The 27,733-nt window shown below is 33.4% G+C and overlaps 1 non-coding gene across 1 annotated transcript; it reads right to left on the reverse strand.

Annotated features, from left to right (window-relative positions):
• Positions 1–8,312: 8,312 nt before the first annotated feature.
• On the reverse strand, positions 8,313–8,419 carry LOC139850920 (small nucleolar RNA R71). The gene has a single exon (XR_011760294.1). It is a non-coding gene; the product is annotated as a small nucleolar RNA R71 (small nucleolar RNA).
• Between the last annotated feature and the right edge of the window lie 19,314 nt (positions 8,420–27,733).

Here is a 27,733-nt window from a genome sequence, read left to right on the forward strand (position 1 = left end):
TTTGGGGCTTTTTGATATAAACAGGTTATGGCCGATTTTTGTCATGAATTATTGCTTAATTGAGTAGTGTAACATGTTTAGGTAGTTAAATGATCCAAACATTGATCCTAAACATGATTTTTAAAGATTAAAGTGGACTTTTTAGGCGAAAATTCATGAACTTGATTAATTTGATATAATTGCCATTTGAGACTTGTTTAATTGTTAGTAATGACTATTTTGACATGTTATTTGAGTTAAATGCTTATGAACTTTGTCTACATTTCCATATGTGCTTATTTGAAAAAGTATAGAATTGTAAAAATTGTGAAAATGTGTATAAGTTAAATTTTGATTTAACATGTTATTATGATTGTTTTAAGTTGTTATTTTGCTAACACTAATGCATATTTAGATGCACAAATTTTGTGTTTAATGTGTTTTGCAGAAAGTCGATACTGGAGGTTCAGGAGCATCATCATCTAGACGACCTGCTCCAGCACCAGAACCAGAACCAGAAATGCAACACGAGCCAGAACCCGAACAAGAACCACAACAGGAACCACAACAACAGCCTGATGAACACATACCTTATTATGATCCGGTACAGTTTGTTAATGAATTTTTAGTATTCCCGATGAGGCCGCCAGTAGAATACCCAACAATTCCTGAGCACACTTTGCATCCTAATCTGAGATTTGATAGAAGATGGAGAGATTACGAGACATATCAAAGGAACAAATTCAGATTGGTAACTAAAAATGTAGAGGTGCCAAGGGTAATCGATTGGGATCCTTTGGAAAGAGTTCAGCTAGCTAATAGAGTCAGAATGCTACTGATTCAGAGGTACGGGAACTCTTCTTTTACAGATTGGGAAAGTCTTTTCACCATTCGTAGACCTGTATATAAGGAATGGTGTGTTGAGCTCATGAGTACTGTATCACTTGATACAAATATAGTTAGAATAGATGATAGAAGATTTCTTAGGTTTATCCTTGGCGGTAGGATGTACAGAATGTCCATGCTGGACATGGCCAGGGCCTTACAGATATATACTCCTGGTGAGTTGCTACTACCCGATTGTACAAATTTGATTCATTATGGTGAAAGGGTAGATAGCAACTTTGACGCTGACGCCATTTGGAGGCGTATGTCACATTTTGATGTTTTTACACGAGCGGGAGGACACTCCTATACACATATTTACAGAGCCGAACTTCGTATCATTCATAGATTTTTGGCTAACTCGATTACACAAAGAGGTAACAATAAAGAAAAAATAACCTTACATGATTTATTCTACCTAAAGTGTATTCGGGATCCTAGAAGCTTTGTCAATATCCCTTACTGTGTTGGTTTTTATTTATCTAAAATGGTATAAGGAATGCAGGACGGGAGTATAATAGGAGGAGGTATTTTTGTTAATCTCATTGGAGAGTATTTAGGTGTTGATAGGAACCAAGGGGGTCCATTACAGCTTTGTAGAGAACAGGTTGAGCCTTTAGGATTGAAAGTTTATGTGAGTGCTAAGGTATTGAAAAGTAGACGCAACCAGGCAGTACCCTATGAGGGCCCTCATCCACAGGTAGAAAGGGGCTCAGACGAGGAAATATAGGAGGCAGAAGACATTAGGGATGTCTTACGAGATGCTATTCTTGACGTCCATGTTCGTATAGATGAGGAAGCAATGACGAGCGAGGCCAGACATAGTATGTACGAGCAGTGGAACTCCGAGCGAGTATACGAGGATTATAGGCGACGCCAACACGATAGCTGGTTAGTTCATCAGCACCAAATCATGAGCCAGCTATCATATCAGGTACCAAATAATTACGTATCTACTCGACCTGCTTATTTTCCGCCACACAGCCCCGAGATCCGACCACCCTTTAACCGGTATGACTATAACCAAGCCTATCAGAACACCTATAACCAACAATGGAACCCGCCTGACGAGATGAACTGGAACCCCTATCCAGACTGATTTGGTTCCATTTGGTTATTTTTATGATTTTTATGTTTTTATCTTTTTTTTTTTTTACTTACTCATGTTTAAACTTATGTTATTGGATATATTTATGTAATTTTTATCATTTTTATTATTATTGTGTACTAATATTTCACATTTAGGATTTGAAAGTGGGATATTAAGTCCCATTTCAAATTGCCATGCATGTTTATATTTGTATGTATGTATTTTGTCGATTGTACAAAACAGGGTAAAACAGCGCATTTTCAAAGACTGACATTAAGTTCAGCAAAAGCTAGTACTTTTGACGACAAGATGAAAAATAAATGTGATGTAACAACAAGATGGAATGAACAAATGATATGCACCATTTATCATTCAGCAAACAAACGCCAATATGTTTGGAAACTTTGGTAAAATTTAATCATTTCTACGCTAATCACCCTTAATAATTTAAATTGTTGCCGATTTCTTGCAAATGAGGGCATTGCAAGATCTTAAGTGTGGGAAGGGGTTAAATTCTTTCGGATTTTTAAAATTTTTGATTTATACACTTGGTTACCATTAGAAATACTAGTAAAGCAGTAGTTGTATTAGAATCTAGTGCTCTCTGATAATAAAGAACATCCCTAGTCTTATATACTGACTACCCAATTCTAGTAAAAATTTTCAAAATTTTCAATTTAATGAATTCAAAATCATGTTTATACATATTTATGAACGATAAAACTATGTGTTAACACCGAAATTATTGTTACCTCGGAAAGGACATAAATTGAGAAACAAACCAAAATGTTAAAATTCATTTAAAATGGAATAGAGGACAATAAAAAGAAAAATAAAAGCCAAGTGTGGGAAAATTTACCAAGTTATCTTAAACATATGTCACATATTTCTGTAACAAATAATTGAAGATACTTTTGCTTTGGACTAAACTAAACAGTTTTACCCGATTTACTGTAAGAAAGATGGATCTACAAGATGAATCAATTCTATCATTAAAAGGAAGTAAAGTCTTCCGAAAAAGAAACGCGCTTCTTGATTTAGGTCATGAAGTTGTCATCCAGACCAGCTGTAGGTTGACGAAAAATCTAGAAAAGTCATCACTAAAATCAGTAGGAAATCCACGGACCTCAGCATCAAACAGGGTCGCCAAGTGGTCAGACTTATCCTAATCATGAGAGGATCTATCTTGTAAAATGGGGAGGACGCCGTGCAAATTAGCTTGATAAGACTAATGAATCAGATCCCCAGAAAGGATAATCTTCTTAAAGATCAAAAATCAGCTTTTAAGACTGATATTACTCAATCCTAGAGATTGACCTTAAAGATTGAGAATTACAAACTCATGGAATTCAATGATATCTAAACTCGAGCTTGAACGAGAAAATATTTTGATCAAAATTACAAACTGATTTGTTTTCTAAAAACCCATTTTCAATGCATTCATTACCATTGAACGTAAAATCCTAGAAATTCACCTGGAATTCATTAGGTCACCTGAACCAAATCGGGTGTCAACCGTAAGAACGGTGGTTGCATAGCATGGTCAAAGACAGGACCTTGTGCCAGACCGGAAAATTATAAGGGTGAGCTTTACTATTGCTCCTACAAAGGATAGTAATTGCATCCGACACGTTATAAGACCATAATTAAAAGCATGTCAGGGGACATTGCCTTAACAGTTGCTTGTTCAACGCTTTCCTTTACAACCGAACGGTAGTTTACCGAAAGGTAATATACGGAACAAGTAAACTGGACGTGTTACTTTCCTAATACAAGGTTAGCAAGTGGGTGACACAAAACCACAAGTTTTGAGCTAAAATTTTCAAATCTGAAACCCACCAAACCCACAAAAAGAATTTGCAAACACCGGAGAAGGGTTATTCCGGAAAACTTATCTAGGGTAAAAGCTTGATTTAATTTTTAAAAAATCAAATGTTTTCATAAAGATCCAATTTCCTTAAAGGATCTAAATTTTATAGTCATGTGGGACTGTAAACCACATCGTTACTACCATTGTTTATACCGCCGTATATAAATCACTGATGTACAAAGTGTGAAGAATAAAGAGGTGATTCTAGTATTTCAAGACTATATTGCTTGAGGACAAGCAACGCTCAAGTGTGGGAATATTTGATAATGCTAAAAACGAACATATATTTCATAGCATTATCCCTCAAGAAAGACAAGCTTTTAGTTGCAATTGTTCTATTTACAAGTGATATTCGTTTAAATAATAAAAGGTGAAGACAAAAGACAGATTCGACGAATTGAAGACGCAAACGACCAAAAAGCTCAAAAGTACAAAGTACAATCAAATAGGTTCCAATTATTGATAAGAAACGTCTCAAAATTATAAGAGTACAAGATTCAAAATGCAAAATACAAGATATTAAATTGTACGCAAGGACGTTCGAAAATCCGGAACCTGGACCAGAGTCAACTCTCAACGCTCGACGCAGCGGACTAAAAATTACAAGTCAACTATGCACATAAATATAATATAATATTTAAATAATTCTTATAATTATTTATATATTATATATTATATTATTAAAAACCGTCGGCAGAAAAAACAAAGGCATGTGAGCCTCTCCAGCTGGCCATGCGATCGCTTGGCCTTGAAGGGCAAAGTCCATGCGATCGCATGAGGCTCTTTTCCAGTTCACATGCCTATAAAAATCGAGCTTTGGTGCACCATATATCATATATCAATCTCTCTATCACATACGATATATATATATATATATATATATATATATATATATATATATATATATATATATATATATATATATATATATATATATATATATATATATATTTATATTATAATTTTAATTTTAATTTTAATTTCTAATAATAAGGGTATGTTAGTGCATATTGTAAGGGTGTAAGTCAAAATTCTATCCTTGTAACGCTACGCTATTTTTAATCATTGTAAGTTATGTTCAACCTTTTTACATTAATGTCTCGTAGCTAAGTTATTATTATGCTTATTTAAAACGAAGTAATCATGATGTTGGGCTAATTACTAAAATTGGGTAATTGGGCTTTGTACCATAATTGGGGTTTGGACAAAAGAACGACACTTGTGGAAATTAGACTATGGGCTATTAATGGGTTTTATATTTGTTTAACTAAATGATAGTTTGTTAATTTTAATATAAAGATTTACAATTGGACGTCCCTATAAATAACCATATACACTCGATCGGACACGATGGGCGGGGTATTTATATGTACGAATAATCGTTCATTTATCCGGACACGGGAATGGATTAATAGTCTATGGAATTATTAAAACAGGGGTGAAATTATGTACAAGGACACTTGGCATAATTGATAACAAAGTATTAAAACCTTGGGTTACACACAGTCGATATCCTGGTGTAATTATTAAACAAAGTAATAAAACCTTGTTACAGTTTAAGTCCCCAATTAGTTGGAATATTTAACTTCTGGTATAAGGATAATTTGACGAGGACACTCGCACTTTATATTTATGACTGATGGACTGTTATGGACAAAAACCAGACGGACATATTAAATAATCCAGGACAAAGGACAATTAACCCATGGGCATAAAACTAAAATCAACACGTCAAACATCATGATTACGGAAGTTTAAATAAGCATAATTATTTTATTTCATATTTAATTTCTTTTATTTTTTATTTAATTGCACTTCTAATTATCGCACTTTTATTTATTGTCATTGTATTTAATTGCACTTTTAATTATCGTACTTTTTAATTATCGCAAGTTTATTTTATCGCACTTTTATTTATCGCAATTTCATTATCATTATTTACTTTACACTTTAAATTAAGTCTTTTATTTATTTAATATTTTACATTAGGTTTTAACTGCGACTAAGTTTTAAAATCGACAAACCGGTCATTAAACGGTAAAAACCCCCCATTTATAATAATAATATTACTTATTTATATATTTGTATTTTTATAAATTAAAACTAATATAGCGTTAAGCTTTGTTTAAAGATTTTCCCTGTGGAACGAACCGGACTTACTAAAAACTACACTACTGTACGATTAGGTACACTTCCTATAAGTGTTGTAGCAAGGTTTAAGTATATCCATTCTATAAATAAATAAATATCTTGTGTAAAATTGTATCGTATTTAATAGTATTTCCTAGTAAAATATAAGCTATTTCATATACACCTCGCATAACATCAAGTATTTTTGGCGCCGCTGCCGGGGACTATTTTTTGCTTAAACGCCGGAAGCGCAACGTTATATAAAAAAAAATACGCTTTTGTAAAAATACGTTTTAAAAATTCAAAAATATAAAAAGAAAAACAAAAATATAAATATTTTTAAGAGTTTATTAAATATATAAGTTTTATAAAGTTTCTTTATTTTTATTTTAGTTTGTAAAAATATAAATTTTATTTTAATATTTTGTAATTATATAAATATTTAAAACAGAATTTAAAAAAAAATATATTAAAAATCTCAAGCCCGGTACTGTTACAGCCCGTAACCTGGCCCAAAACCTCAGCTCATGCGATCACATGAGCCCGAAGGCAAAATCTCATGCGATCGCATGAGAGTGTCTGACACGCCAACTGCAACCCTAATTCAGCATTTATTACGGGGTATTATTTATTATTATTACTTTAAAACCCTAATTAGGGTTGTATAATTATAATATTTAAGTTTTAATTTTATTATTTTGTATTATTTAGTTTTAATTAGGTTATTTAATTTATATAAACTTAATACTTTTATAAAATAAATAATATAAAAATAATATTTTTATAAAAATTGTACTTTTTACAACTTTTAGTATATTTTTATATTTTGTCCCTTTTTAATTATTTTAGCGTAATATTTGTATTTTATCACTCGTACTTAGTTTTAAACTTAGTTTTTGCCATAGTTATTTTTATTTCTAGATTTTTAGACTTTGCCGTAAAATCCCTTAAGTGCTTTCTCTTTAGACTAAGATTTAGGTGCTTTAGAATTTTGCGACGCCTTTTTTAAGTTTTAGTACCTTTTTAAGATATTGCCATTTGGGATATGGTTTTACTTGTAAGCTTTAATATTTTTAGACGCAACTTTTAATTTTTAGTTTTTAGTTCCTTTTTAAGTTTCGACGCACTACTTTCTTATTTTTATTTTTCGACGCCTTTTACCTATGTATCAATTATCACTCCAATTAGTAATCTCAATTTGCAATTTTAATTTTAAGTTAGTGATAATAATAAGGTTGGGTTAGTCGAGTGTTTTAAAGTTTTATAAGTCACTCTTTTTCTTTCTTATTTTTCGACGCCTTTTATTTTTCAACCCTTTTCTTTTACGACCTTTTTCGACGCGCTCTTTTTCTTTCTTATTTCTTGCCATTCTAGTTTTTAGGACATAGATTTTTATTCTACTTCTTATCTAAATTTCTTAAAATTACTAAAATTTATTTTAAGTGGTTAAATTGATAGACATCAAAATTTTCTGGTTCGTAGTAATAGTTAGATTTGTACGCGGACTGGGTTATTGGAGCCAAACAGTACTCAATTATATTGAGACCAAACGAATCCTGCCCCTCTGCTGCATCTTTTGGCTATTCGAAATGTGGGCAAAATCAGAAAAGTCTATTAATTGGATAACTTATATAATTTTTCTTTCTTTTTAAAAACTAATAGGATATTCAGTGAATGCACCGAGCAAGACGTTCACCACCTGTAACTCGATCAAGACATCTAGCAAATATTGTCGCCGTTGATTTTTCTTTAGAATCGTCATCCAGTCGACCAAGTACTCCAATTCAAATTTCCGATAATCCATTTTTTGAACCCGACCTCACAATTGAGAATCCAGAGAATATTCAGGGACGATTCATAGATCCTGAACCATTAATTTTTCCTCCGGAACCACCAATCATTCAAGCAGAGATTGTTGAGGAACGAACCATTAAATCAGAATCCTCTAGTGATTCAGATTCAACAAATTCAATCAAGGAAAATCTGGAACCTCTAAGTATGGAAGACCGAATGCGAGCTAAACGCACTGGCCAAGGTCACGCAATTACTCATCCTGACATTAATGCGCCAGATTATGAAATCAAAGGACAAATTCTACACATGGTAACTAATCAATGCCAATTTAGTGGTGCGATGAAGGAAGATCCAAATGAACATCTTCGTACCTTTAATAGAATCTGCACATTATTTAAAATAAGAGAAGTTGAGGATGAACAGATATATCTCATGTTATTTCCCTGGACTTTAAAGGGAGAAGCCAAAGATTGGTTGGAATCATTACCTGAAGGGGCGATTGATACATGGGACGTTTTAGTTGAAAATTTTCTTAAACAATTCTTTCCGGCATCTAAAGCCGTAAGACTTCAAGGAGAAATTGTTACATTCACACAGAAACCAAATGAAACTCTATATGAGGCATGGACAAGATTTGGAAAGTTATTAAGAGGATGTCCGCAACATGGTTTAGACACCTATCAAATAGTACAAATATTCTACCAAGGATGCGACATCACTACAAGGAAAGACATCGATATAGCAGCTGGTGGTTCCATTATGAAGAAAACCGAAACTGATGCTTACAAAATTATTGATAACACTGCTTCCCACTCACATGAATGGCACCAAGAAAAAGATATCGTTAGATCATCTAAAGCAGCTAGAGCCGATTCTAGCCATGACTTAGATTCCATTTCTGCAAAGATAGATGCTGTCGAGAGATGAATAGAAAAGATGACTAAGGATATTCACTCAATACGAATTAGTTGTGAGCAGTGTGGAGGACCACATTTGACAAAAGATTGTCTCAGTATTGAACTAACAATGGAACAAAGAGAGAATATTTCATACATAAACCAAAGGCCTGGAAATAATTATCAGAATAATTATCAACCGCCAAGACCGATTTACAATCAAAACCAGAATTATAACCGAAATATTCCATACAACAACCAACAAGGTCCTAGCAATTAACAAGTATCCAATAATACTTACAATCAGCAAAGACCTAATTTTCAAAACAAACCACAAATCGATGATAAAAAGCCAAATTTAGAAGATATGATGACGAAGCTAGTTGAAACTCAAACACAATTTTTCACATCTCAAAAACAAACCAATGAACAAAATGCTCAAGCATTTAGAAATCAACAAGCTTCTATTCAAAATTTGGAACAAGAAGTAAGTAACCTAGCAAGGTTAATAGGTGAAAGAAAATCGGGAAGTTTACCTAGTGATACAAATGCTAACCCCCAGAATGAAACAGCTAAAGCCATTACCACAAGAAGTGGTATTACACTTAAACCACCTGAAATACATGTAATTTCTGAGAAAGCTATTCCTACTCTACAAGAACCACAACCTGAGCAAGATAAGGAAACATAACCGGTAGTTGAAAAGGTTAATGAAGATAACACAGTTAAGGCTAAACCTTATGTTAAACCATACCAACCACCACTTCCTTACCCGAGTAAAATGAAAAAAGAGAAACTTGAAGCCGAGCAATCTAAATTCTTAGATATGTTTAAACAGATAAATGTAAATCTTCCTTTCATTGATGTAATTTCAGGAATGCCTAGATATACTAAATTTCTGAAAGATCTAATCTCAAATAGAAAGAAAATGGAAGAACTCTCGGCTGTTACTATGAATGCTAATTGTTCAGCAGTGCTGTTGAATAAGATACCAGAAAAATTATCAGATCCAGGAAGTTTCACAATTCCATGTTTTCTGGGTAGTCTTAGTTCAATAGAAGCATTGGCAGATTTAGGTGCTAGTATAAATTTAATGCCGTATTCACTATACGCTAAACTAGACCTTGGAGAATTGAAACCAACAAGAATAAGCATACAACTAGCCAATAGATCAATAAAATATCCTACAGGGATAATGGAGAACATGCTAGTTAAAGTTGGTACTTTAGTATTTCCAGTAGATTTTGTTGTTCTGGACATGGAAGAAGATTCTCAAGTTCCTCTCATATTAGGAAGGCCATTCTTAAACACGGCTAAAGCAACGATAGACGTGTTTGGTAAGAAACTGACCCTAAGTATAGAGGATGAGAGTGTTACCTTTTCAGTTGATAGAGCAATGCAACAACCGCAATCTGCAGATGATACATGTTATTATATTCAAACTATAGATTCACATGCAGAATTGTTAGAAGAATTTCCAGAATTACAAGGAACATGAGAATATTCTTTAGGAGAAGGAACTGAACCAATTGATGAACCTGAAATGTTAGCTACACTTATGGCTAATGGATATGAACCAACAACAGAAGAAATTCAAATGCTAAAAGAAGAAGACAGATATCGATATAAATCATCGATAGAAGAACCACCGACATTAGAGTTAAAGCCACTTCCAAATCATTTGGAATACGTTTATTTACATGGTGAATCTGAATTACCTGTAATAATATCATCTTCTCTTACTGAAAATGAAAAATCTCAACTCATTTTTGTATTAAAAGCTCATAAACCAGCCATTGCATGGAAGATTCATGATATTAAAGGAATAAGTCCTTCGTATTACACACATAAAATCCTTATGGAAGAAGGTCATAAAACGTATGTGCAACGCCAACGAAGACTAAATCCTAATATGCAAGATGTTGTTAAAAAAGAAATTATTAAACTGCTTAATGCAGGTTTAATTTATCCAATTTCTGATAGTCCATGGGTAAGCCCAGTTCAATGCGTGCCTAAGAAGGGTGGCAAGACTGTCATTACAAATGAGAAAAATGAGCTTATTCCTACTAGGACTGTAACAGGATGGCGTGTTTGTATTGATTATAGAAAATTAAATGACGCCACCAGAAAAGATCACTTTCCCTTACCTTTCATTGATCAAATGTTGGAAAGATTAGCCGGAAATAGTTACTATTGTTTTCTTGATGGTTTTTTCGGATATTTTCAAATTCCAATAGCACCCGAGGACCAAGAGAAAACCACGTTCACGTGCCCTTATGGTACTTTTTCTTACAAACGCATGCCATTTGGACTTTGCAACGCCCCTGCAACCTTTCAAAGGTGCATGATTTCACGACATGATAGAAGAATGCATGGAAGTTTTCATGGATGACTTTTCAGTCTTTGATGATACATTTGAATCATGTCTAGTTAATCTTGAACGAATGCTTATTAGATGCGAACAATCAAATCTAGTTCTTAATTGGGAGAAATGCCATTTCATGGTTAAAGAAGGCATCGTTCTTGGACATAAAATTTCAAAGGAAGGAATTGAAGTGGATAGAGCTAAAGTAGATGTAATTACTAAACTTTCACATTCCACCAATGTTAGAGGAGTTAGGAGTTTTCTAGGGCATGCCGGTTTTTACCGATGTTTCATAAAAGATTTTTCTAAAATTGCCACTCCTATGAATAAACTCCGAGAAAAGGATGCTCCATTCATCTTTTCAGATGAATGCATCAAATATTTTAATATACTTAAAGAAAAACTCACTAATGCGCCAATCATGATAACACAAAATTGGAATCTACCGTTTGAACTTATGTGCGATGCAAGTGATTTTGCAATGGGAGCCGTTTTAGGACAAAGGATTGAAAAACGATTTCAACCTATATATTATGCTAGTAAGACGTTACAAGGAGCATAAACAAATTACACAACTACTGAAAAAGAACTCCTTGCTATTGTCTTTGCTTTTGACAAATTTCGATCATATCTCGTTCTAGCTAAAACGGTGGTCTATACCGACCATTCTGCTCTTAGATACCTATTTTCGAAACAAGATGCTAAACCAAGATTAATCCGTTGGATCTTACTCTTAAAAGAGTTCGATATTGAAATCCGAGATAAAAGAGGAGCAGAAAATCTCGCCACTGATCATCTTTCTCGTCTTGAAAATCCTGAATTAGAAGTTCTAAATGAATCGGCCATACAAGACAACTTTTCTGATGAATATCTATTGAAGATAGATTATAATGAAATTCCATGGTTTGCAGACTATGCAAACTACTTAGTATGTGGATTCCTTGAAAAAGGATTATCATACCAAAAAAGAAAGAAATTCTTCAGTGACATAAAACACTATTTCTGGGAAGATCCACATCTGTTTAAAAGTTGTCCCGATGGAATAATACGCCGATGTGTATTCGGAGATGAAACCAATCAAATCTTAAACCATTGTCACACAGGACCAACAGGAGGGCATTATGGGCCTCAACTAACAGCAAGAAAAGTTTACGATGCTGGATTCTATTGGCCTACAATTTACAAAGACGCACACCTTCTTTGCAAATCCTGTGATGCATGTCAAAGGGCCGGAAAAATAAGTCAACGTGATGAAATGCCACAAAATGTCATTCAAGTATGTGAAGTATTTGACATTTGGGGTATTGACTTTATGGGTCCATTTCCAAAATCTCATAATAATCTCTACATTCTCGTAGCCATTGATTATGTATCTAAATGGGCGGAAGCACAAGCTCTCCCAACTAACGATGCACGAGTTGTAGTCAACTTTTTAAAACGTCTTTTTGCAAGGTTTGGAACACCGAAAGCTTTAATAAGTGATCGGGGAACTCATTTTTGTAATAATCAACTTGAGAAAGTTCTTAAAAGATATGGAGTAACTCATAAAATCTCCACCGCATATCATCCACAGACAAGTGGACAAGTTGAAAATACCAACCGAGCTTTATAACGTATTCTAGAGAAAACCGTAGGATCAAATCTGAAGGAATGGTCCATTAAATTGGAGGATGCACTCTGGGCTTTTAGAACAGCCTACAAAACTCCAATTGGAACCACACCTTTTAAACTCGTTTACGGAAAAGCATGTCATCTTCCAGTAGAAATTGAACACAAAGCATTTTGGGCTTTGAAGACATGTAATCTTGATTTACATGAAGCTGGACTTCTACGGTTAAGTCAATTAAACGAATTAGAAGAATTAAGACATGAAGCATACGAAAATTCGTTAATCTATAAAGAAAGAACGAAGAAATGGCATGATAAAAGAATCAGAAGTTCAAAAGAATTTAAAGAAGGAGACAGAGTTCTTCTTTTCAATTCACGATTCAAGCTATTTTCTGGAAAATTGAAATCAAGATGGTCTGGACCATTCATAGTCAAAAGAGTTTTCCCATACGGAACAGTAGAATTAATAAATTCAAATGGGATAGAATTTAAAGTTAATGGTTACAGAGTTAAACACTACATAGATAGTCTGATGGAAGTTGATAATGAAGTTAATCACAATTTCGACACCACGGCTAACTAAGTGTGGGGAGAATCAAGTCTTTAAAGGATAATATGTATTTCTGTTAGAGTTAGATTTTCTGTTTTCGTGTAGTTCTCGAAAATGGAACCCGAATGGTCTTTCCCTAGCAGACCCTAAAGAACTAGTCTTCTCCCCCCATTCTGAATTTTTATTTTTTTTTTAGGTTTTACGAAATGAAGACTTCCTGTGAATTAAACCATGGTCTAATGCTACACGCTTTGATCACTAAACGTAATAATGACACACTTCTGAGTGAACTGGTATCAGTAATTAGAGAAAAAATGGACGGAGTAAGAAAAGAATCCAGATGCGAAAATAATAAGTTACAATTTAGTAAAGGAAAATCAAAATCCGCAGCGAAAAGAAGAGCACGGCATCTTGAAAAATGTCACAAATGCGGAAAATGGTCACACGAAGGTAAATGTTCAAATAATCAAACCTATTCAAACACCGAGTTTGTTACTTTATGCAGAGACGGACCGTTCATATGTTTAGAAGAAAAAACGTTGAATGCTCGAGGTTACGCCTATGTAGCCATGGAAAACCAATTAGTCCGACTATCTTATGAGTGGGCTAGAGCATATCACTAAGAATACTATCTCACAGGTAAGTTTGTACAGTTTTTATTTTTATTTTTATTTTTATTTTTAACCTTTTGATAATAAACGCTAATTTGTTCGCTATAAAGTATTAAATTGGTATTTAATAAAATTAGGTCTTGCGACCGAAATTATTGATATCATTCAAAAATTTATTACATCACTGTAAATTTACCATTTATTCTTACGGTATAAATATCTTTAATCAATCAACCCAAAATATTTCAAAAATTCGTTATGAGTTAAATTAGGTCATGGAACCGAAATTACTTTACCGAAAAGAGGGGCGTATATTTTTGATAATATTTGATTGATTAAAGTGGGATAAAAGACCAAAAAGATTTTTAATTTTATTTTTGCTTTGTTTTTAAATTTAATATATAAATATTAAAATACTATTGTAAACTTTTAAAATTAATATATGTTTAAAATTGTAAATATTTGAAAAATTAATATTTTTAATATAAGTTTGTATGTATAAAAATAAAAATATAATTTAAGTTTGGTGTGAATTTTTAATATGAATTTTTAATTTTATGCATTTTAAATTTAAGTTTGGTGTGAATTTAAAAACAAAAATTTACTTTATTTCGCTAAGTTAAAAATATGATTTTTAAAATTCGTCGTGAGTTGAAGACTAGGTCTTTGAACCGAAATTGCTTTACCCGAGGGAGGGACGAGAACTTTTATTATTATTATTTTTAATCTTATTGAATTAAAGTATGCCAAAAACATTAAAAAACCCAAAAATCTTTGCTTTTAAAACCGCGCTTTAAATTGACAAATTTTAAAATTTTGTCGAGAGACGGACTAGGACAACGATCCGAAACGCCCTCATCCTAAAAAGAAACAAATTTTTAAAATTTTATTAATTTTATGTTTTATAAAGTATAAGGTTTTATATAAAAAAAAAAAGCTGAAAACACTGTTCCCGGATACCCATGCGATCGCATGGGTATTGCACTCCAACTCCATGCGATCGCAAGGAGCTGGAAAACAGGCCTGATACAAAACTCTCAGCGAGCTCTGCTCTTTCCCACTTCACACACACATACACGAGTACACTCCCAAATAATCACCAAAAATCACCAAAATTCACCGTAATTCGTCAAATTTTTTGCTCTAATCATGCCTAGATTCTCATTCTTCAGCAAAAAGGTAAAAATTACACCCCTAAACTCTATAAATTCCTAGTTTTTGTGATAATTACCAATATTTTACCTAATGCAATTTTATTAATTTCTAGAGTAATTAGTGATAAATTGATAGTATTTTATGCATGTATAACCTAGATTGATGCTATTTAACATGATTTGAAGCCAAAAACTTCAAAAATTTTAGAAATCTAGGGTTTGTGTTCTTGAGCAATTTGGGGCTTTTTGATATAAACAGGTTATGGCCGATTTTTGTCATGAATTATTGCTTAATTGAGTAGTGTAACATGTTTAGGTAGTTAAATGATCCAAACATTGATCCTAAACATGATTTTTAAAGATTAAAGTGGACTTTTTAGGCGAAAATTTATGAACTTGATTAATTTGATATAATTGCCATTTGAGACTTGTTTAATTGTTAGTAATAACTATTTTGACATGTTATTTGAGTTAAATGCTTATGAACTTTGTCTACATTTCCAAATGTGCTTATTTGAAAAAGTATAGAATTGTAAAAATTGTGAAAATGTGTATAAGTTAAATTTTGATTTAACATGTTATTATGATTGTTTTAAGTTGTTATTTTGCTAACACTAATGCATATTTAGATGCACAAATTTTGTGTTTAATGTGTTTTGCAGAAAGTCGATACTGGAGGTTCAGGAGCATCATCATCTAGACGACCTGCTCCAGCACCAGAACCAGAACCAGAAATGCAACACGAGCCAGAACCCGAACAAGAACCACAACAGGAACCACAACAACAGTCTGATCAACACATACCTTATTATGATCCGGTACAGTTTGTTAATGAATTTTTAGTATTCCCGATGAGGCTGCCAGTAGAATACCCAACAATTCCTGAGCACACTTTGCATCCTAATCTGAGATTTGATAGAAGATGGAGAGATTATGAGACATATCAAAGGAACAAATTCAGATTGGTAACTAAAAATATAGAGGTGCCAAGGGTAATCGATTGGGATCCTTTGGAAAGAGTTCAGCTAGCTAATAGAGTCAGACTGCTACTGATTCAGAGGTACGGGAACTCTTCTTTTACAGATTGGGAACGTCTTTTCACCATTCGTAGACCTGTATATAAGGAATGGTGTGTTGAGCTCATGAGTACTGTATCACTTGATACAAATATAGTTAGAATAGATGATAGAAGATTTCTTAGGTTTATCCTTGGCAGTAGGATGTACAGAATGTCCATGCTGGACATGGCCAGGGCCTTACAGATATATACTCCTGGTGAGTTACTACTACCCGATTGTACAAATTTGATTCATTATGGTGAAAGGGTAGATAGCAACTTTGACGCTGACGCCATTTGGAGGCGTATGTCATATTTTGATGTTTTTACACGAGCGGGAGGACACTCCTATACACATATTGACAGAGCCGAACTTCGTATCATTCATAGATTTTTGGCTAACTCGATTACACAAAGAGGTAACAATAAAGAAAAAATAACCTTACATGATTTATTCTACCTAAAGTGTATTCGGGATCCTAGAAGCTTTGTCAATATCCCTTACTGTGTTGGTTTTTATTTATCTAAAATGGTAGAAGGAATGCAGGACGGGAGTATAATAGGAGGAGGCATTTTTGTTACTCTCATTGGAGAGTATTTAGGTGTTGATAGGAACCAAGGAGGTCCATTACAGCTTTGTAGAGAACAGGTTGAGCCTTTAGGATTGAAAGTTTATGTGGGTGCTAAGGTATTGAAAAGTAGACGCAACCAGGCAGTACCCTATGAGGGCCCTCATCCACAGGTAGAAAGGGGCTCAGACGAGGAAATGTAGGAGGCGGAAGACATTAGGGATGTCTTACGAGATGCTATTCTTGACGTCCACGTTCGTATAGATGAGGAAGCAATGACGAGCGCGGCCAGACATAGTATGTATGAGCAGTGGAACTCCGAGCGAGTATACGAGGATTATAGGCGACGCCAACACGATAGCTGGTTAGTTCATCAGCACTAAATCATGAGCCAGCTATCATATCAGGTGCCAAATAATTACGTGCCTACTCGACCTGCTTATTTTCCGCCACACAGCCCCGAGATCCGACCACCCTTTAACCGGTATGACTATAACCAAGCCTATCAGAACACCTATAACCAATAATGGAACCCGCCTGACGAGATGAACTGGAACCCCTATCCAGACGATTTGGTTCCATTTGGTTATTTTTATGATTTTTATGTTTTTATCTTTTTTTTTACTTATTCATGTTTAAACTTATGTTATTGGATATATTTATGTAATTTTTATCATTTTTATTATTATTGTGTACTAATATTTCACATTTAGGATTTGAAAGTGGGATATTAAGTCCCATTTCAAATTGCCATGCATGTTTATATTTGTATGTATGTATTTTTTCGATTGTACAAAACAGGGTAAAACAGCGCATTTTCAAAGACTGGCATTAAGTTCAGCAAAAGCTAGTACTTTTGACGACAAGATGAAAAATAAATGTGATGTAACAACAAGATGGAATGAACAAATGATATGCACCATTTATCATTCAGCAAACAAACGCCAATATGTTTGGAAACTTTGGTAAAATTTAATCATTTCTACGCTAATCACCCTCAATAATTTAAATTGTTGCTGATTTCTTGCAAATGAGGGCATTGCAAGATCTTAAGTGTGGGAAGGGGTTAAATTCTTTCGGATTTTTAAAATTTTTGATTTATACACTTGGTTGTATTAGAATCTAGTGCTCTCTGATAATAAAGAACAGCCCTAGTCTTATATACTGACTACCCAATTCGAGTGAAATTTTTCAAAATTTTCATTTTAATGAATTCAAAATCATGTTTATACATATTTATGAACGATAAAACTAGGTGTTAACACCGAAATTATTGTTACCTCGGAAAGGACATAAATTGAGAAATAAACCAAAATGTTAAAATTCATTTAAAATGGAATAGAGGACAATAAAAAGGAAAATAAAAGCCAAGTGTGGGAAAATTTACCAAGTTATCTTAAACATATGTCACATATTTCTGTAACAAATAATTGAAGATACTTTTGCTTTGGACTAAACTAAACAGTTTTACCCGATTTACTGTAAGAAAGATGGATCTACACGATGAATCAATTCCATCATTAAAAGGAAGTAAAGTCTTCCGAAAAAGAAACGCGCTTCTTGATTTAGGTCATGAAGTTGTCGTCCAGACCAGCTGTAGGTTGACGAAAAATCTAGAAAAGTCATCACTAAAATCAGCAGGAAATCCATGGACCTCAGCATCAAACAGGGTCGCCAAGTGGTCAGACTTATCCTAATCAAGAGAGGATCTGTCTTGTAAAATGGGGAGGACGTCGCGCAAATTAGCTTGATAAGACTAATGAATCAGATCCCCAGAAAGGATAATCTCTTTAAAGATCAAAAATTAGCTTTTAAGACTGATATTACTCAATCCTAGAGATTGACCTTAAAGATTGAGAATTACAAACTCATGGAATTCAATGATATCTAAACTCGAGCTTGAACGAGAAAATATTTTGATCAAAATTACAAACCGATTTGTTTTCTAAAAACCCATTTTCAATGCATTCATTACCATTGAACGTAAAATCCTAGGAATTCACATGGAATTCATTAGGTCACCTGAACCAAATCGGGTGTCAACCGTAAGAACGGTGGTTGCATAGCATGGTCAAAGACAGGACCTTGTGCCAGAACGGAAAATTATAAGGGTGAGCTTTACTATTGCTCCTACAAAGGATAGTAATTGCATCCGACACGTTATAAGACCATAATTAAAAGCATGTCAGGGGACATTGCCTTAACAGTTGCTTGTTCAACGCTTTCCTTTACAATCGGACGGTAGTTTACCGAAAGGTAATATACGGAACAAGTAAACTGGACGTGTTGCTTTCCTAATACAAGGTTAGCAAGTGGGTGACACAAAACCACAAGTTTTGAGCTAAAATTTTCAAATCTGAAACCCACCAAACCCACAAAAAGAATTTGCAAACACCGGAGAAGGGTTATTCCGGAAAACTTATCTAGGGTAAAAGCTAGATTTAATTTTCAAAAAATCAAATGTTTTCATAAAGATCCAATTTCCTTAAAGGATCTAAATTTTATAGTCATGTGGGACTGTAAACTACATCGTTACTACCATTGTTTATACCGCCTTATAGAAATCACTGATGTACAAAGTGTGAAGAATAAAGAGGTGATTCTAGTATTTCAAGACTATATTGCTTGAGGACAAGCAACGCTCAAGTGTGGGAATATTTGATAATGCTAAAAACGAACATATATTTCATAGCATTATCCCTCAAGAAAGACAAGCTTTTAGTTGCAATTGTTCTATTTACAAGTGATATTCGTTTAAATAATAAAAGGTGAAGACAAAAGACAGATTCGACGAATTGAAGACGCAAATGACCAAAAAGCTCAAAAGTACAAAGTACAATCAAAGAGGTTCCAATTATTGATAAGAAACGTCTCAAAATTACAAGAGTACAAGATTCAAAACGCAAAATACAAGATATTAAATTGTACGCAAGGACTTTTGAAAATCCGGAACCGGGAGCAGAGTCAACTCTCAACGCTCGACACAACGGACTAAAAATTACAAGTCAACTATGCACATAAATATAATATAATATTTAAATAATTCTTATAATTATTTATATATTATATATTATATTATTAAAAACCGTCGGCAGAAAAAACAAAGGCATGTGAGCCTCTCCAGCTGGTCATGCGATCGCATGGCCTTGAAGAGAAAAGTCCATGCGATCGCATGAGGCTCTTTTCCAGTTCACATGCCTATAAAAATCGAGCTTTGGTGCACCATATATCATATATCAATCTCTCTATCACATACGATATATATATATATATATATATATATATATATATATATATATATATATATATTATATTATAATTTTAATTTCTAATAATAAGTGTATGTTAGCGCATATTGTAAGGGTGTAAGTCGAAATTCTGTCCGTGTAACGCTACGCTATTTTTAATCATTGTAAGTTATGTTCAACCTTTTTACATTAATGTCTCGTAGCTAAGTTATTATTATGCTTATTTAAAATGAAGTAATCATGATGTTAGGCTAATTACTAAAATTGGGTAATTGGGCTTTGTACCATAATTGGGGTTTGGACAAAAGAACGACACTTGTGGAAATTAGACTATGGGCTATTAATGGGCTTTATATTTGTTTAACTAAATGATAGTTTGTTAATTTTAATATAAAGATTTACAATTGGACGTCCCTATAAATAACCATATACACTCGATCGAACACGATGGGCGGGGTATTTATATGTACGAATAATCGTTCATTTAACCGGACACGGGAATGGATTAATAGTCTATGGAGTTATTAAAACAGGGGTGAAATTATGTACAAGGACACTTGGCATAATTGATAACAAAGTATTAAAACCTTGGGTTACACACAGTCGATATCCTGGTGTAATTATTAAACAAAGTAATAAAACCTTGTTACAGTTTAAGTCCCCAATTAGTTGGAATATTTAACTTCGGGTATAAGGATAATTTGACGAGGACACTCGCACTTTATATTTATGACTGATGGACTGTTATGGACAAAAACCAGACGGACATATTAAATAATCCAAGACAAAGGACAATTAACCCATGGGCATAAAACTAAAATCAACACGTCAAACATCATGATTACGGAAGTTTAAATAAGCATAATTATTTTATTTCATATTTAATTTCTTTTATTTTATATTTAATTGCACTTCTAATTATCGCACTTTTATTTATTGTCATTGTATTTAATTGCACTTTTAATTATCGTACTTTTTAATTATCGCAAGTTTATTTTATCGCACTTTTATTTATCGTAATTTCATTATCATTATTTACTTTACGCTTTAAATTAAGTCTTTTATTTATTTAATATTTTACATTAGGTTTTAACTGCGACTAAGTTTTAAAATCGACAAACCGGTCATTAAACGGTAAAAACTCCCCTTTATAATAATAATATTACTTATTTATATATTTGTATTTTTATAAATTAAAACTAATATAGCGTTAAGCTTTGTTTAAAGATTTTCCCTGTGGAACGAACCGGACTTACTAAAAACTACACTAATGTACGATTAGGTACACTGCCTATAAGTGTTGTAGCAAGGTTTAAGTATATCCATTCTATAAATAAATAAATATCTTGTGTAAAATTGTATCGTATTTAATAGTATTTCCTAGTAAAATATAAGCTATTTCATATACACCTCGCATAACATCACTCGTAAATCTTCAATTATCTGGACGCATAAGCAATTACCTTCATTCGTTGCATTAATACACAGCCGAGGCCTTGCTTTGAGGCGTCACAATATATCACAAAATCATCATTCCCTTCAGGCAACGACAATATAGGTGCCGTAGTTAACTTTTTCTTCAAGAATTGAAATGCTTTCTCCTGCTCTGTAGTGACCCGAACTTTTCCATGTTTATATATATTAATTGAGATTGATATTTACATGATTAAATATTTCCAACATGTTATGCAATCAAACTTGTTAAGACTTGATTAATTGAAATATGTTTCATATAGACAATTGACCACCCAAGTTGACCGGTGATTCACGAACGTTAAAACTTGTAAAAACTATATGATGACATATATATGGATATATATATATAGTTAACATGATACTACGATAATTAAACATATCATTAAGTATATTAACAATGAACTACATATGTAAAAACAAGACTACTAACTTAATGATTTTTAAACGAGACATATATGTAACGATTATCGTTGTAAAGACATTTAATGTATATATATCATATTAAGAGATATTCATACATGATAATATCATGATAATATAATAATTTAAAATCTCATTTGATATTATAAACATTGGGTTAACAACATTTAACAAGATCGTTAACCTAAAGGTTTCAAAACAACACTTACATGTAACGACTAACGATGACTTAACGACTCAGTTAAAATGTATATACATGTAGTGTTTTAATATGTATTTATACACTTTTGAAAGACTTCAATACACTTATCAAAATACTTATACTTAACAAAAATGCTTACAATTACATCCTCGTTCAGTTTCATCAACAATTCTACTCGTATGCACCCGTATTCGTACTCGTACAATACACAACTTTTAGATGTATGTACTATTGGTATATACACTCCAATGATTAGCTCTTAGCAGCCCATGTGAGTCACCTAACACATGTGGGAACCATCATTTGGCAACTAGCATGAAATATCTCATAAAATTACAAAAATATGAGTAATCATTCATGACTTATTTACATGAAAACAAAATTACATATCCTTTATATCTAATCCATACACCAACGACCAAAAACACCTACAAACACTTTCATTCTTCAATTTTCTTCATCTAATTGATCTCTCTCAAGTTCTATCTTCAAGTTCTAAGTGTTCTTCATAAATTCTACAAGTTCTAGTTACATAAAATCAAGAATACTTTCAAGTTTGCTAGCTCACTTCCAATCTTGTAAGGTGATCATCCAACCTCAAGAAATCTTTGTTTCTTACAGTAGGTTATCATTCTAATACAAGGTAATAATCATATTCAAACTTTGGTTCAATTTCTATAACTATAACAATCTTATTTCAAGTGATGATCTTACTTGAACTTGTTTTCGTGTCATGATTCTGCTTCAAAAACTTCGAGCCATCCAAGGATCCGTTGAAGCTAGATCCATTTTTCTCTTTTCTAGTAGGTTTATCCAAGAAACTTAAGGTAGTAATGATGTTCATAACATCATTCGATTCATACATATAAAGCTATCTTATTCGAAGGTTTAAACTTGTAATCACTAGAACATAGTTTAGTTAATTCTAAACTTGTTCGCAAACAAAAGTTAATCCTTCTAACTTGACTTTTAAAATCAACTAAACACATGTTCTATATCTATATGATATGCTAACTTAATGATTTAAAACCTGGAAACACGAAAAACACCGTAAAACTGGATTTACGCCGTCGTAGTAACACCGCGGGCTGTTTTGGGTTAGTTAATTAAAAACTATGATAAACTTTGATTTAAAAGTTGTTATTCTGAGAAAATAATTTTTATTATGAACATGAAACTATATCCAAAAATTATGGTTAAACTCAAAGTGGAAGTATGTTTTCTAAAATGGTTATCTAGACGTCGTTCTTTCGACTGAAATGACTACCTTTACAAAAACGACTTGTAACTTATTTTTCCGACTATAAACCTATACTTTTTCTATTTAGATTCATAAAATAGAGTTCAATATGAAACCATAGCAATTTGATTCACTCAAAACGGATTTAAAATGAAGAAGTTATGGGTAAAACAAGATTGGATAATTTTTCTCATTTTAGCTACGTGAAAATTGGTAACAAATCTATTCCATCCATAACTTAATCAACTTGTATTGTATATTATGTAATCTTGAGATACCATAGACACGTATACAATGTTTCGACCTATCATGTCGACACATCTATATATATTTCAGAACAACCATAGACACTCTATATATGAATGTTGGAGTTAGCTATACAGGGTTGAGGTTGATTCCAAAATATATATAGTTTGAGTTGTGATCAATACTGAGATACGTATACACTGGGTTGTGGATTGATTCAAGATAATATTTATCGATTTATTTCTGTACATCTAACTGTGGACAACTAGTTGTAGGTTACTAACGAGGACAGCTGACTTAATAAACTTAAAACATCAAAATATATTAAAAGTGTTGTAAATATATTTTGAACATACTTTGATATATATGTATATATTGTTATAGGTTCGTGAATCAACCAGTGGCCAAGTCTTACTTCCCGACGAAGTAAAAATCTGTGAAAGTGAGTTATAGTCCCACTTTTAAAATCTAATATTTTTGGGATGAGAATACATGCAGGTTTTATAAATGATTTACAAAATAGACACAAGTACTTGAAACTACATTCTATGGTTGAATTATCGAAATCGAATATGCCCCTTTTTATTAAGTCTGGTAATCTAAGAATTAGGGAACAGACACCCTAATTGACGCGAATCCTAAAGATAGATCTATTGGGCCTAACAAACCACATCCAAAGTACCGGATGCTTTAGTACTTCAAAATTTATATCATATCCGAAGGGTGTCCCGGAATGATGGGGATATTCTTATATATGCATCTTGTTAATGTCGGTTACCAGGTGTTCACCATATAAATGATTTTTATCTCTATGTATGGGATGTGTATTGAAATATGAAATCTTGTGGTCTATTATTATGATTTGATATATATAGGTTAAACCTATAACTCACCAACATTTTTGTTGACGTTTTAAGCATGTTTATTTTCAGGTGATTATTAAGAGCTTCCGCTGTCGCATACTTAAATAAGGACGAGATTTGGAGTCCATGCTTGTATGATATTGTGTAAAAACTGCATTCAAGAAACTTATTTTGTTGTAACATATTTGTATTGTAAACCATTATGTAATGGTCGTGTGTAAACAGAATATTTTAGATTATCATTATTTGATAATCTACGTAAAGCTTTTTAAAACTTTATTGATGAAATAAAGATTATGGTTTGTTTTAAAATGAATGCAGTCTTTGAAAAACGTCTCATATAGAGGTCAAAATCTCGCAACGAAATCAATTAATATGGAACGTTTTTAATCAATAAGAACGGGACATTTCAGTTGGTATCAGAGCGTTGGTCTTAGAGAACCAGAATTTTGCAATAGTGTGTCTTATCGAGTTTGTTATGATGCATTAGTGAGTCTGGACTTTGACCGTGTTTACTTGAAAAATGATTGCTTAACAAATTTTGTTGGAAACTATATATTTTTAACATGTGAATATTATGTGATATATTAATCTCTTAACGCGTTTGATATTATGTGATAGATGTCTACCTCTAGAACAAGTCCCATTGACTCACCTAATAATAATGAAGAGTCAAATGTAAATTGGAATGATTCGTGGACTGATTCACAAGTTCCCGAAGAGGAACCGGAAGAAGAGTCGGAACCCGAAGAATAATCAGAACCGGAAGAGGAGGAACCGGAGGAGGAAATAGAACCGGTGGGGGAAATAATAAAACGGTTAAGTAAAATAAAATCCTCAACCAACCGACCAAGGTTAATTATGGTCAATGGTGTTTCCGCCAAGGAAGCAAAATATTGGGAGGATTACCAATTCTCCAATGAATCGGATTCCGACGAGAATTCCGATGATGTTATAGAAATTACCCCAACTGAATTTAAAAAGGCAAAAGAAAATAATAAGGGAAAGTGCATAAAAATAGAGAAATCTAATTCCAACCCCGATGAACTTTATATGTATCGTCAACCCCCGAAGCCCTTAAGTTGTAACAATGACCCGGGAACCTCTAAACCACCAGGTTTTTCAAAACCAATGTGGAAAACGACAGCTCGTATTAGGGGAACATCATACATCCCTAGAAACTTGGCAAAACGAACCAAAACCGAAGAAGAAGAAACGAGCGAGTCGGAATAAGATAGTTGTATTCGTGTGGTGTAATATATGTAATATAGTGTGCTTATGTTTTATGATATATGTAAAAATTTTTTGTATTAATAAGTATTTTTTTTATGAATCTAACTCTTGTCTATTTTACAGTATAAAAACACAAAATGGATAGACAACCCAATATTTTAAGAGACCTACCCGGAGACATGATTGATGAAATCTTGTCTAGAGTCGGTCAGAATTCTTCGGCACAACTATTTACGGCGAAATCAGTTTGTAAGACATTCGAAGAACGTTCCAAGAATGTCTTGGTTTATAAGAGACTTTCTTTTGAAAGATGGGGAATATCACATTGGGAAACCCATAAGTTACGATGTGTTTACTTTGACGCATATATTGCGGGGAACCCAAATGCTATTTTACGCAACGGGTTAAGAAATTATTTTGACTCAATATATCCGAATATTGGACTTCGTGATTTAGAAAAAGCGGCTAACATGCAACATAAAGAAGCATTTTATGCTTACGGATTAGTAATGTTCGCTTCTCACCAAAGTGAGAACAAGAACATCGGGCTACAACTATTAAACAAAACGTTCCCACAAGTGACGGAGTCGGTAATTGGGGTAAGAAATGAGGTTTTTAGATTGTTACGGGACTGTTGGACATTACGTAACCCTCGTCCCTTTGACGACGTTACAACACGCTGTCTTATCAACGGCCATAACGGTTATGTTCCACATGACCAAGGATGGGAAGTAATCCTAGTAAAACCAGAATGCATGACTTGTTTCTGGACGTATGAATTACGTGTCTTTATTGCCTTTGCTGAACGACTTGTGTACTAGCTAGAATTATCTTCACAACCATCTTGTACCAAATTTATTGTGTGCTATATTTCATGCTATATGTAAAATAAGCAGTATTGTAAGTTTGTAAAATATTGTGTAAAAGTTTGAACGCAAAATATTATTATAATCAGTTTTTCATATAGAATTGTAGTAGTTGAATTGTATATTAGCTACTAAGTTTGAACTTAACGGGTAGGTACTACCCGATTTTAAACTTATAAAACGCTAATATGAAGAAAAAGCTTTTATAAATGAGTTCATATTATGCTACGAAATACTATTAACTACTCTTAATATTCTGTATGATTAACTTGTTCCATTTGACTATTTTGAAGGAAATGGCACCGACTACTCGACACACCGTGAATATGAATGAAGAGGAATTCCGTACTTTCCTAGCTTCAAACATAGCCGCAGTACAGGCTGTGCTACATACCAACAATAACCTTGGATCTAGCAGTACAGGAAATCGTGTAGGATGCACCTACAAAGAATTCACTGCCTGCAAACCTTTGGAATTTGATGGAACCGAAGGACCGATCGGATTGAAACGGTGGACCGAGAAGGTTGAATCGGTGTTTGCCATAAGTAAGTGTACTGAAGAGGACAAAGTGAAGTACGCTACACATACCTTCACAGGTTCTGCGTTAACATGGTGGAATAACTATCTAGAGCAAGTGGGACAAGACGATGCGTACGCACTACCGTGGTCAGCATTCAAGCACTTGATGAACGAGAAGTACCGTCCCAGAACCGAGGTCAATAAGCTCAAGACAGAACTTAGAGGGTTACGAACCCAAGGATTTGATATTACCACGTACGAAAGACGATTCACAGAATTGTGCCTATTGTGTCCGGGAGCATTCGAAGATGAGGAAGAGAAGATCGACGCGTTTGTGAAAGGATTACCGGAAAGAATCCAAGAAGATATAAGTTCACACGAGCCCGCCTCCATACAACAGGCATGTAGAATGGCTCACAAACTAGTGAACCAGATTAAAGAAAGAATTAAAGAACAGACTGCTGAAGAGGCCAATGTGAAGCAAGTCAAAAGAAAGTGGGAGGAAAATGGTGATAAGAATCACCAATACAACAACAGCATCAATTACAACAATAATCGCAACAATTATCCCAACAATCGCAACATCAATCGCAACTACAACAAACGGCCCAACAACACCAACAATAACAACAACAGCAACTACAACAATCATCCCAACAACAATAATAACTGCAACAACAACAACAATCAGAAGCAGCTATGCCAAAGGTGTGAAAAGTATCACTCGGGGTTCTGCACCAAATTTTGCAACAAGTGTAAAAGAAATGGTGATAGCGCGATGAAGTGTGAGGTCTACGGACCAGGGGTTAATAGAACGAAAGGAAAAAATATTGTCGGAACGAGTAATGGCGGAGCAAGTAG

Source organism: Rutidosis leptorrhynchoides, chromosome 5 (genome assembly GCF_046630445.1).
Source record: "Rutidosis leptorrhynchoides isolate AG116_Rl617_1_P2 chromosome 5, CSIRO_AGI_Rlap_v1, whole genome shotgun sequence".
Classification (NCBI taxonomy): domain Eukaryota; kingdom Viridiplantae; phylum Streptophyta; class Magnoliopsida; order Asterales; family Asteraceae; genus Rutidosis; species Rutidosis leptorrhynchoides.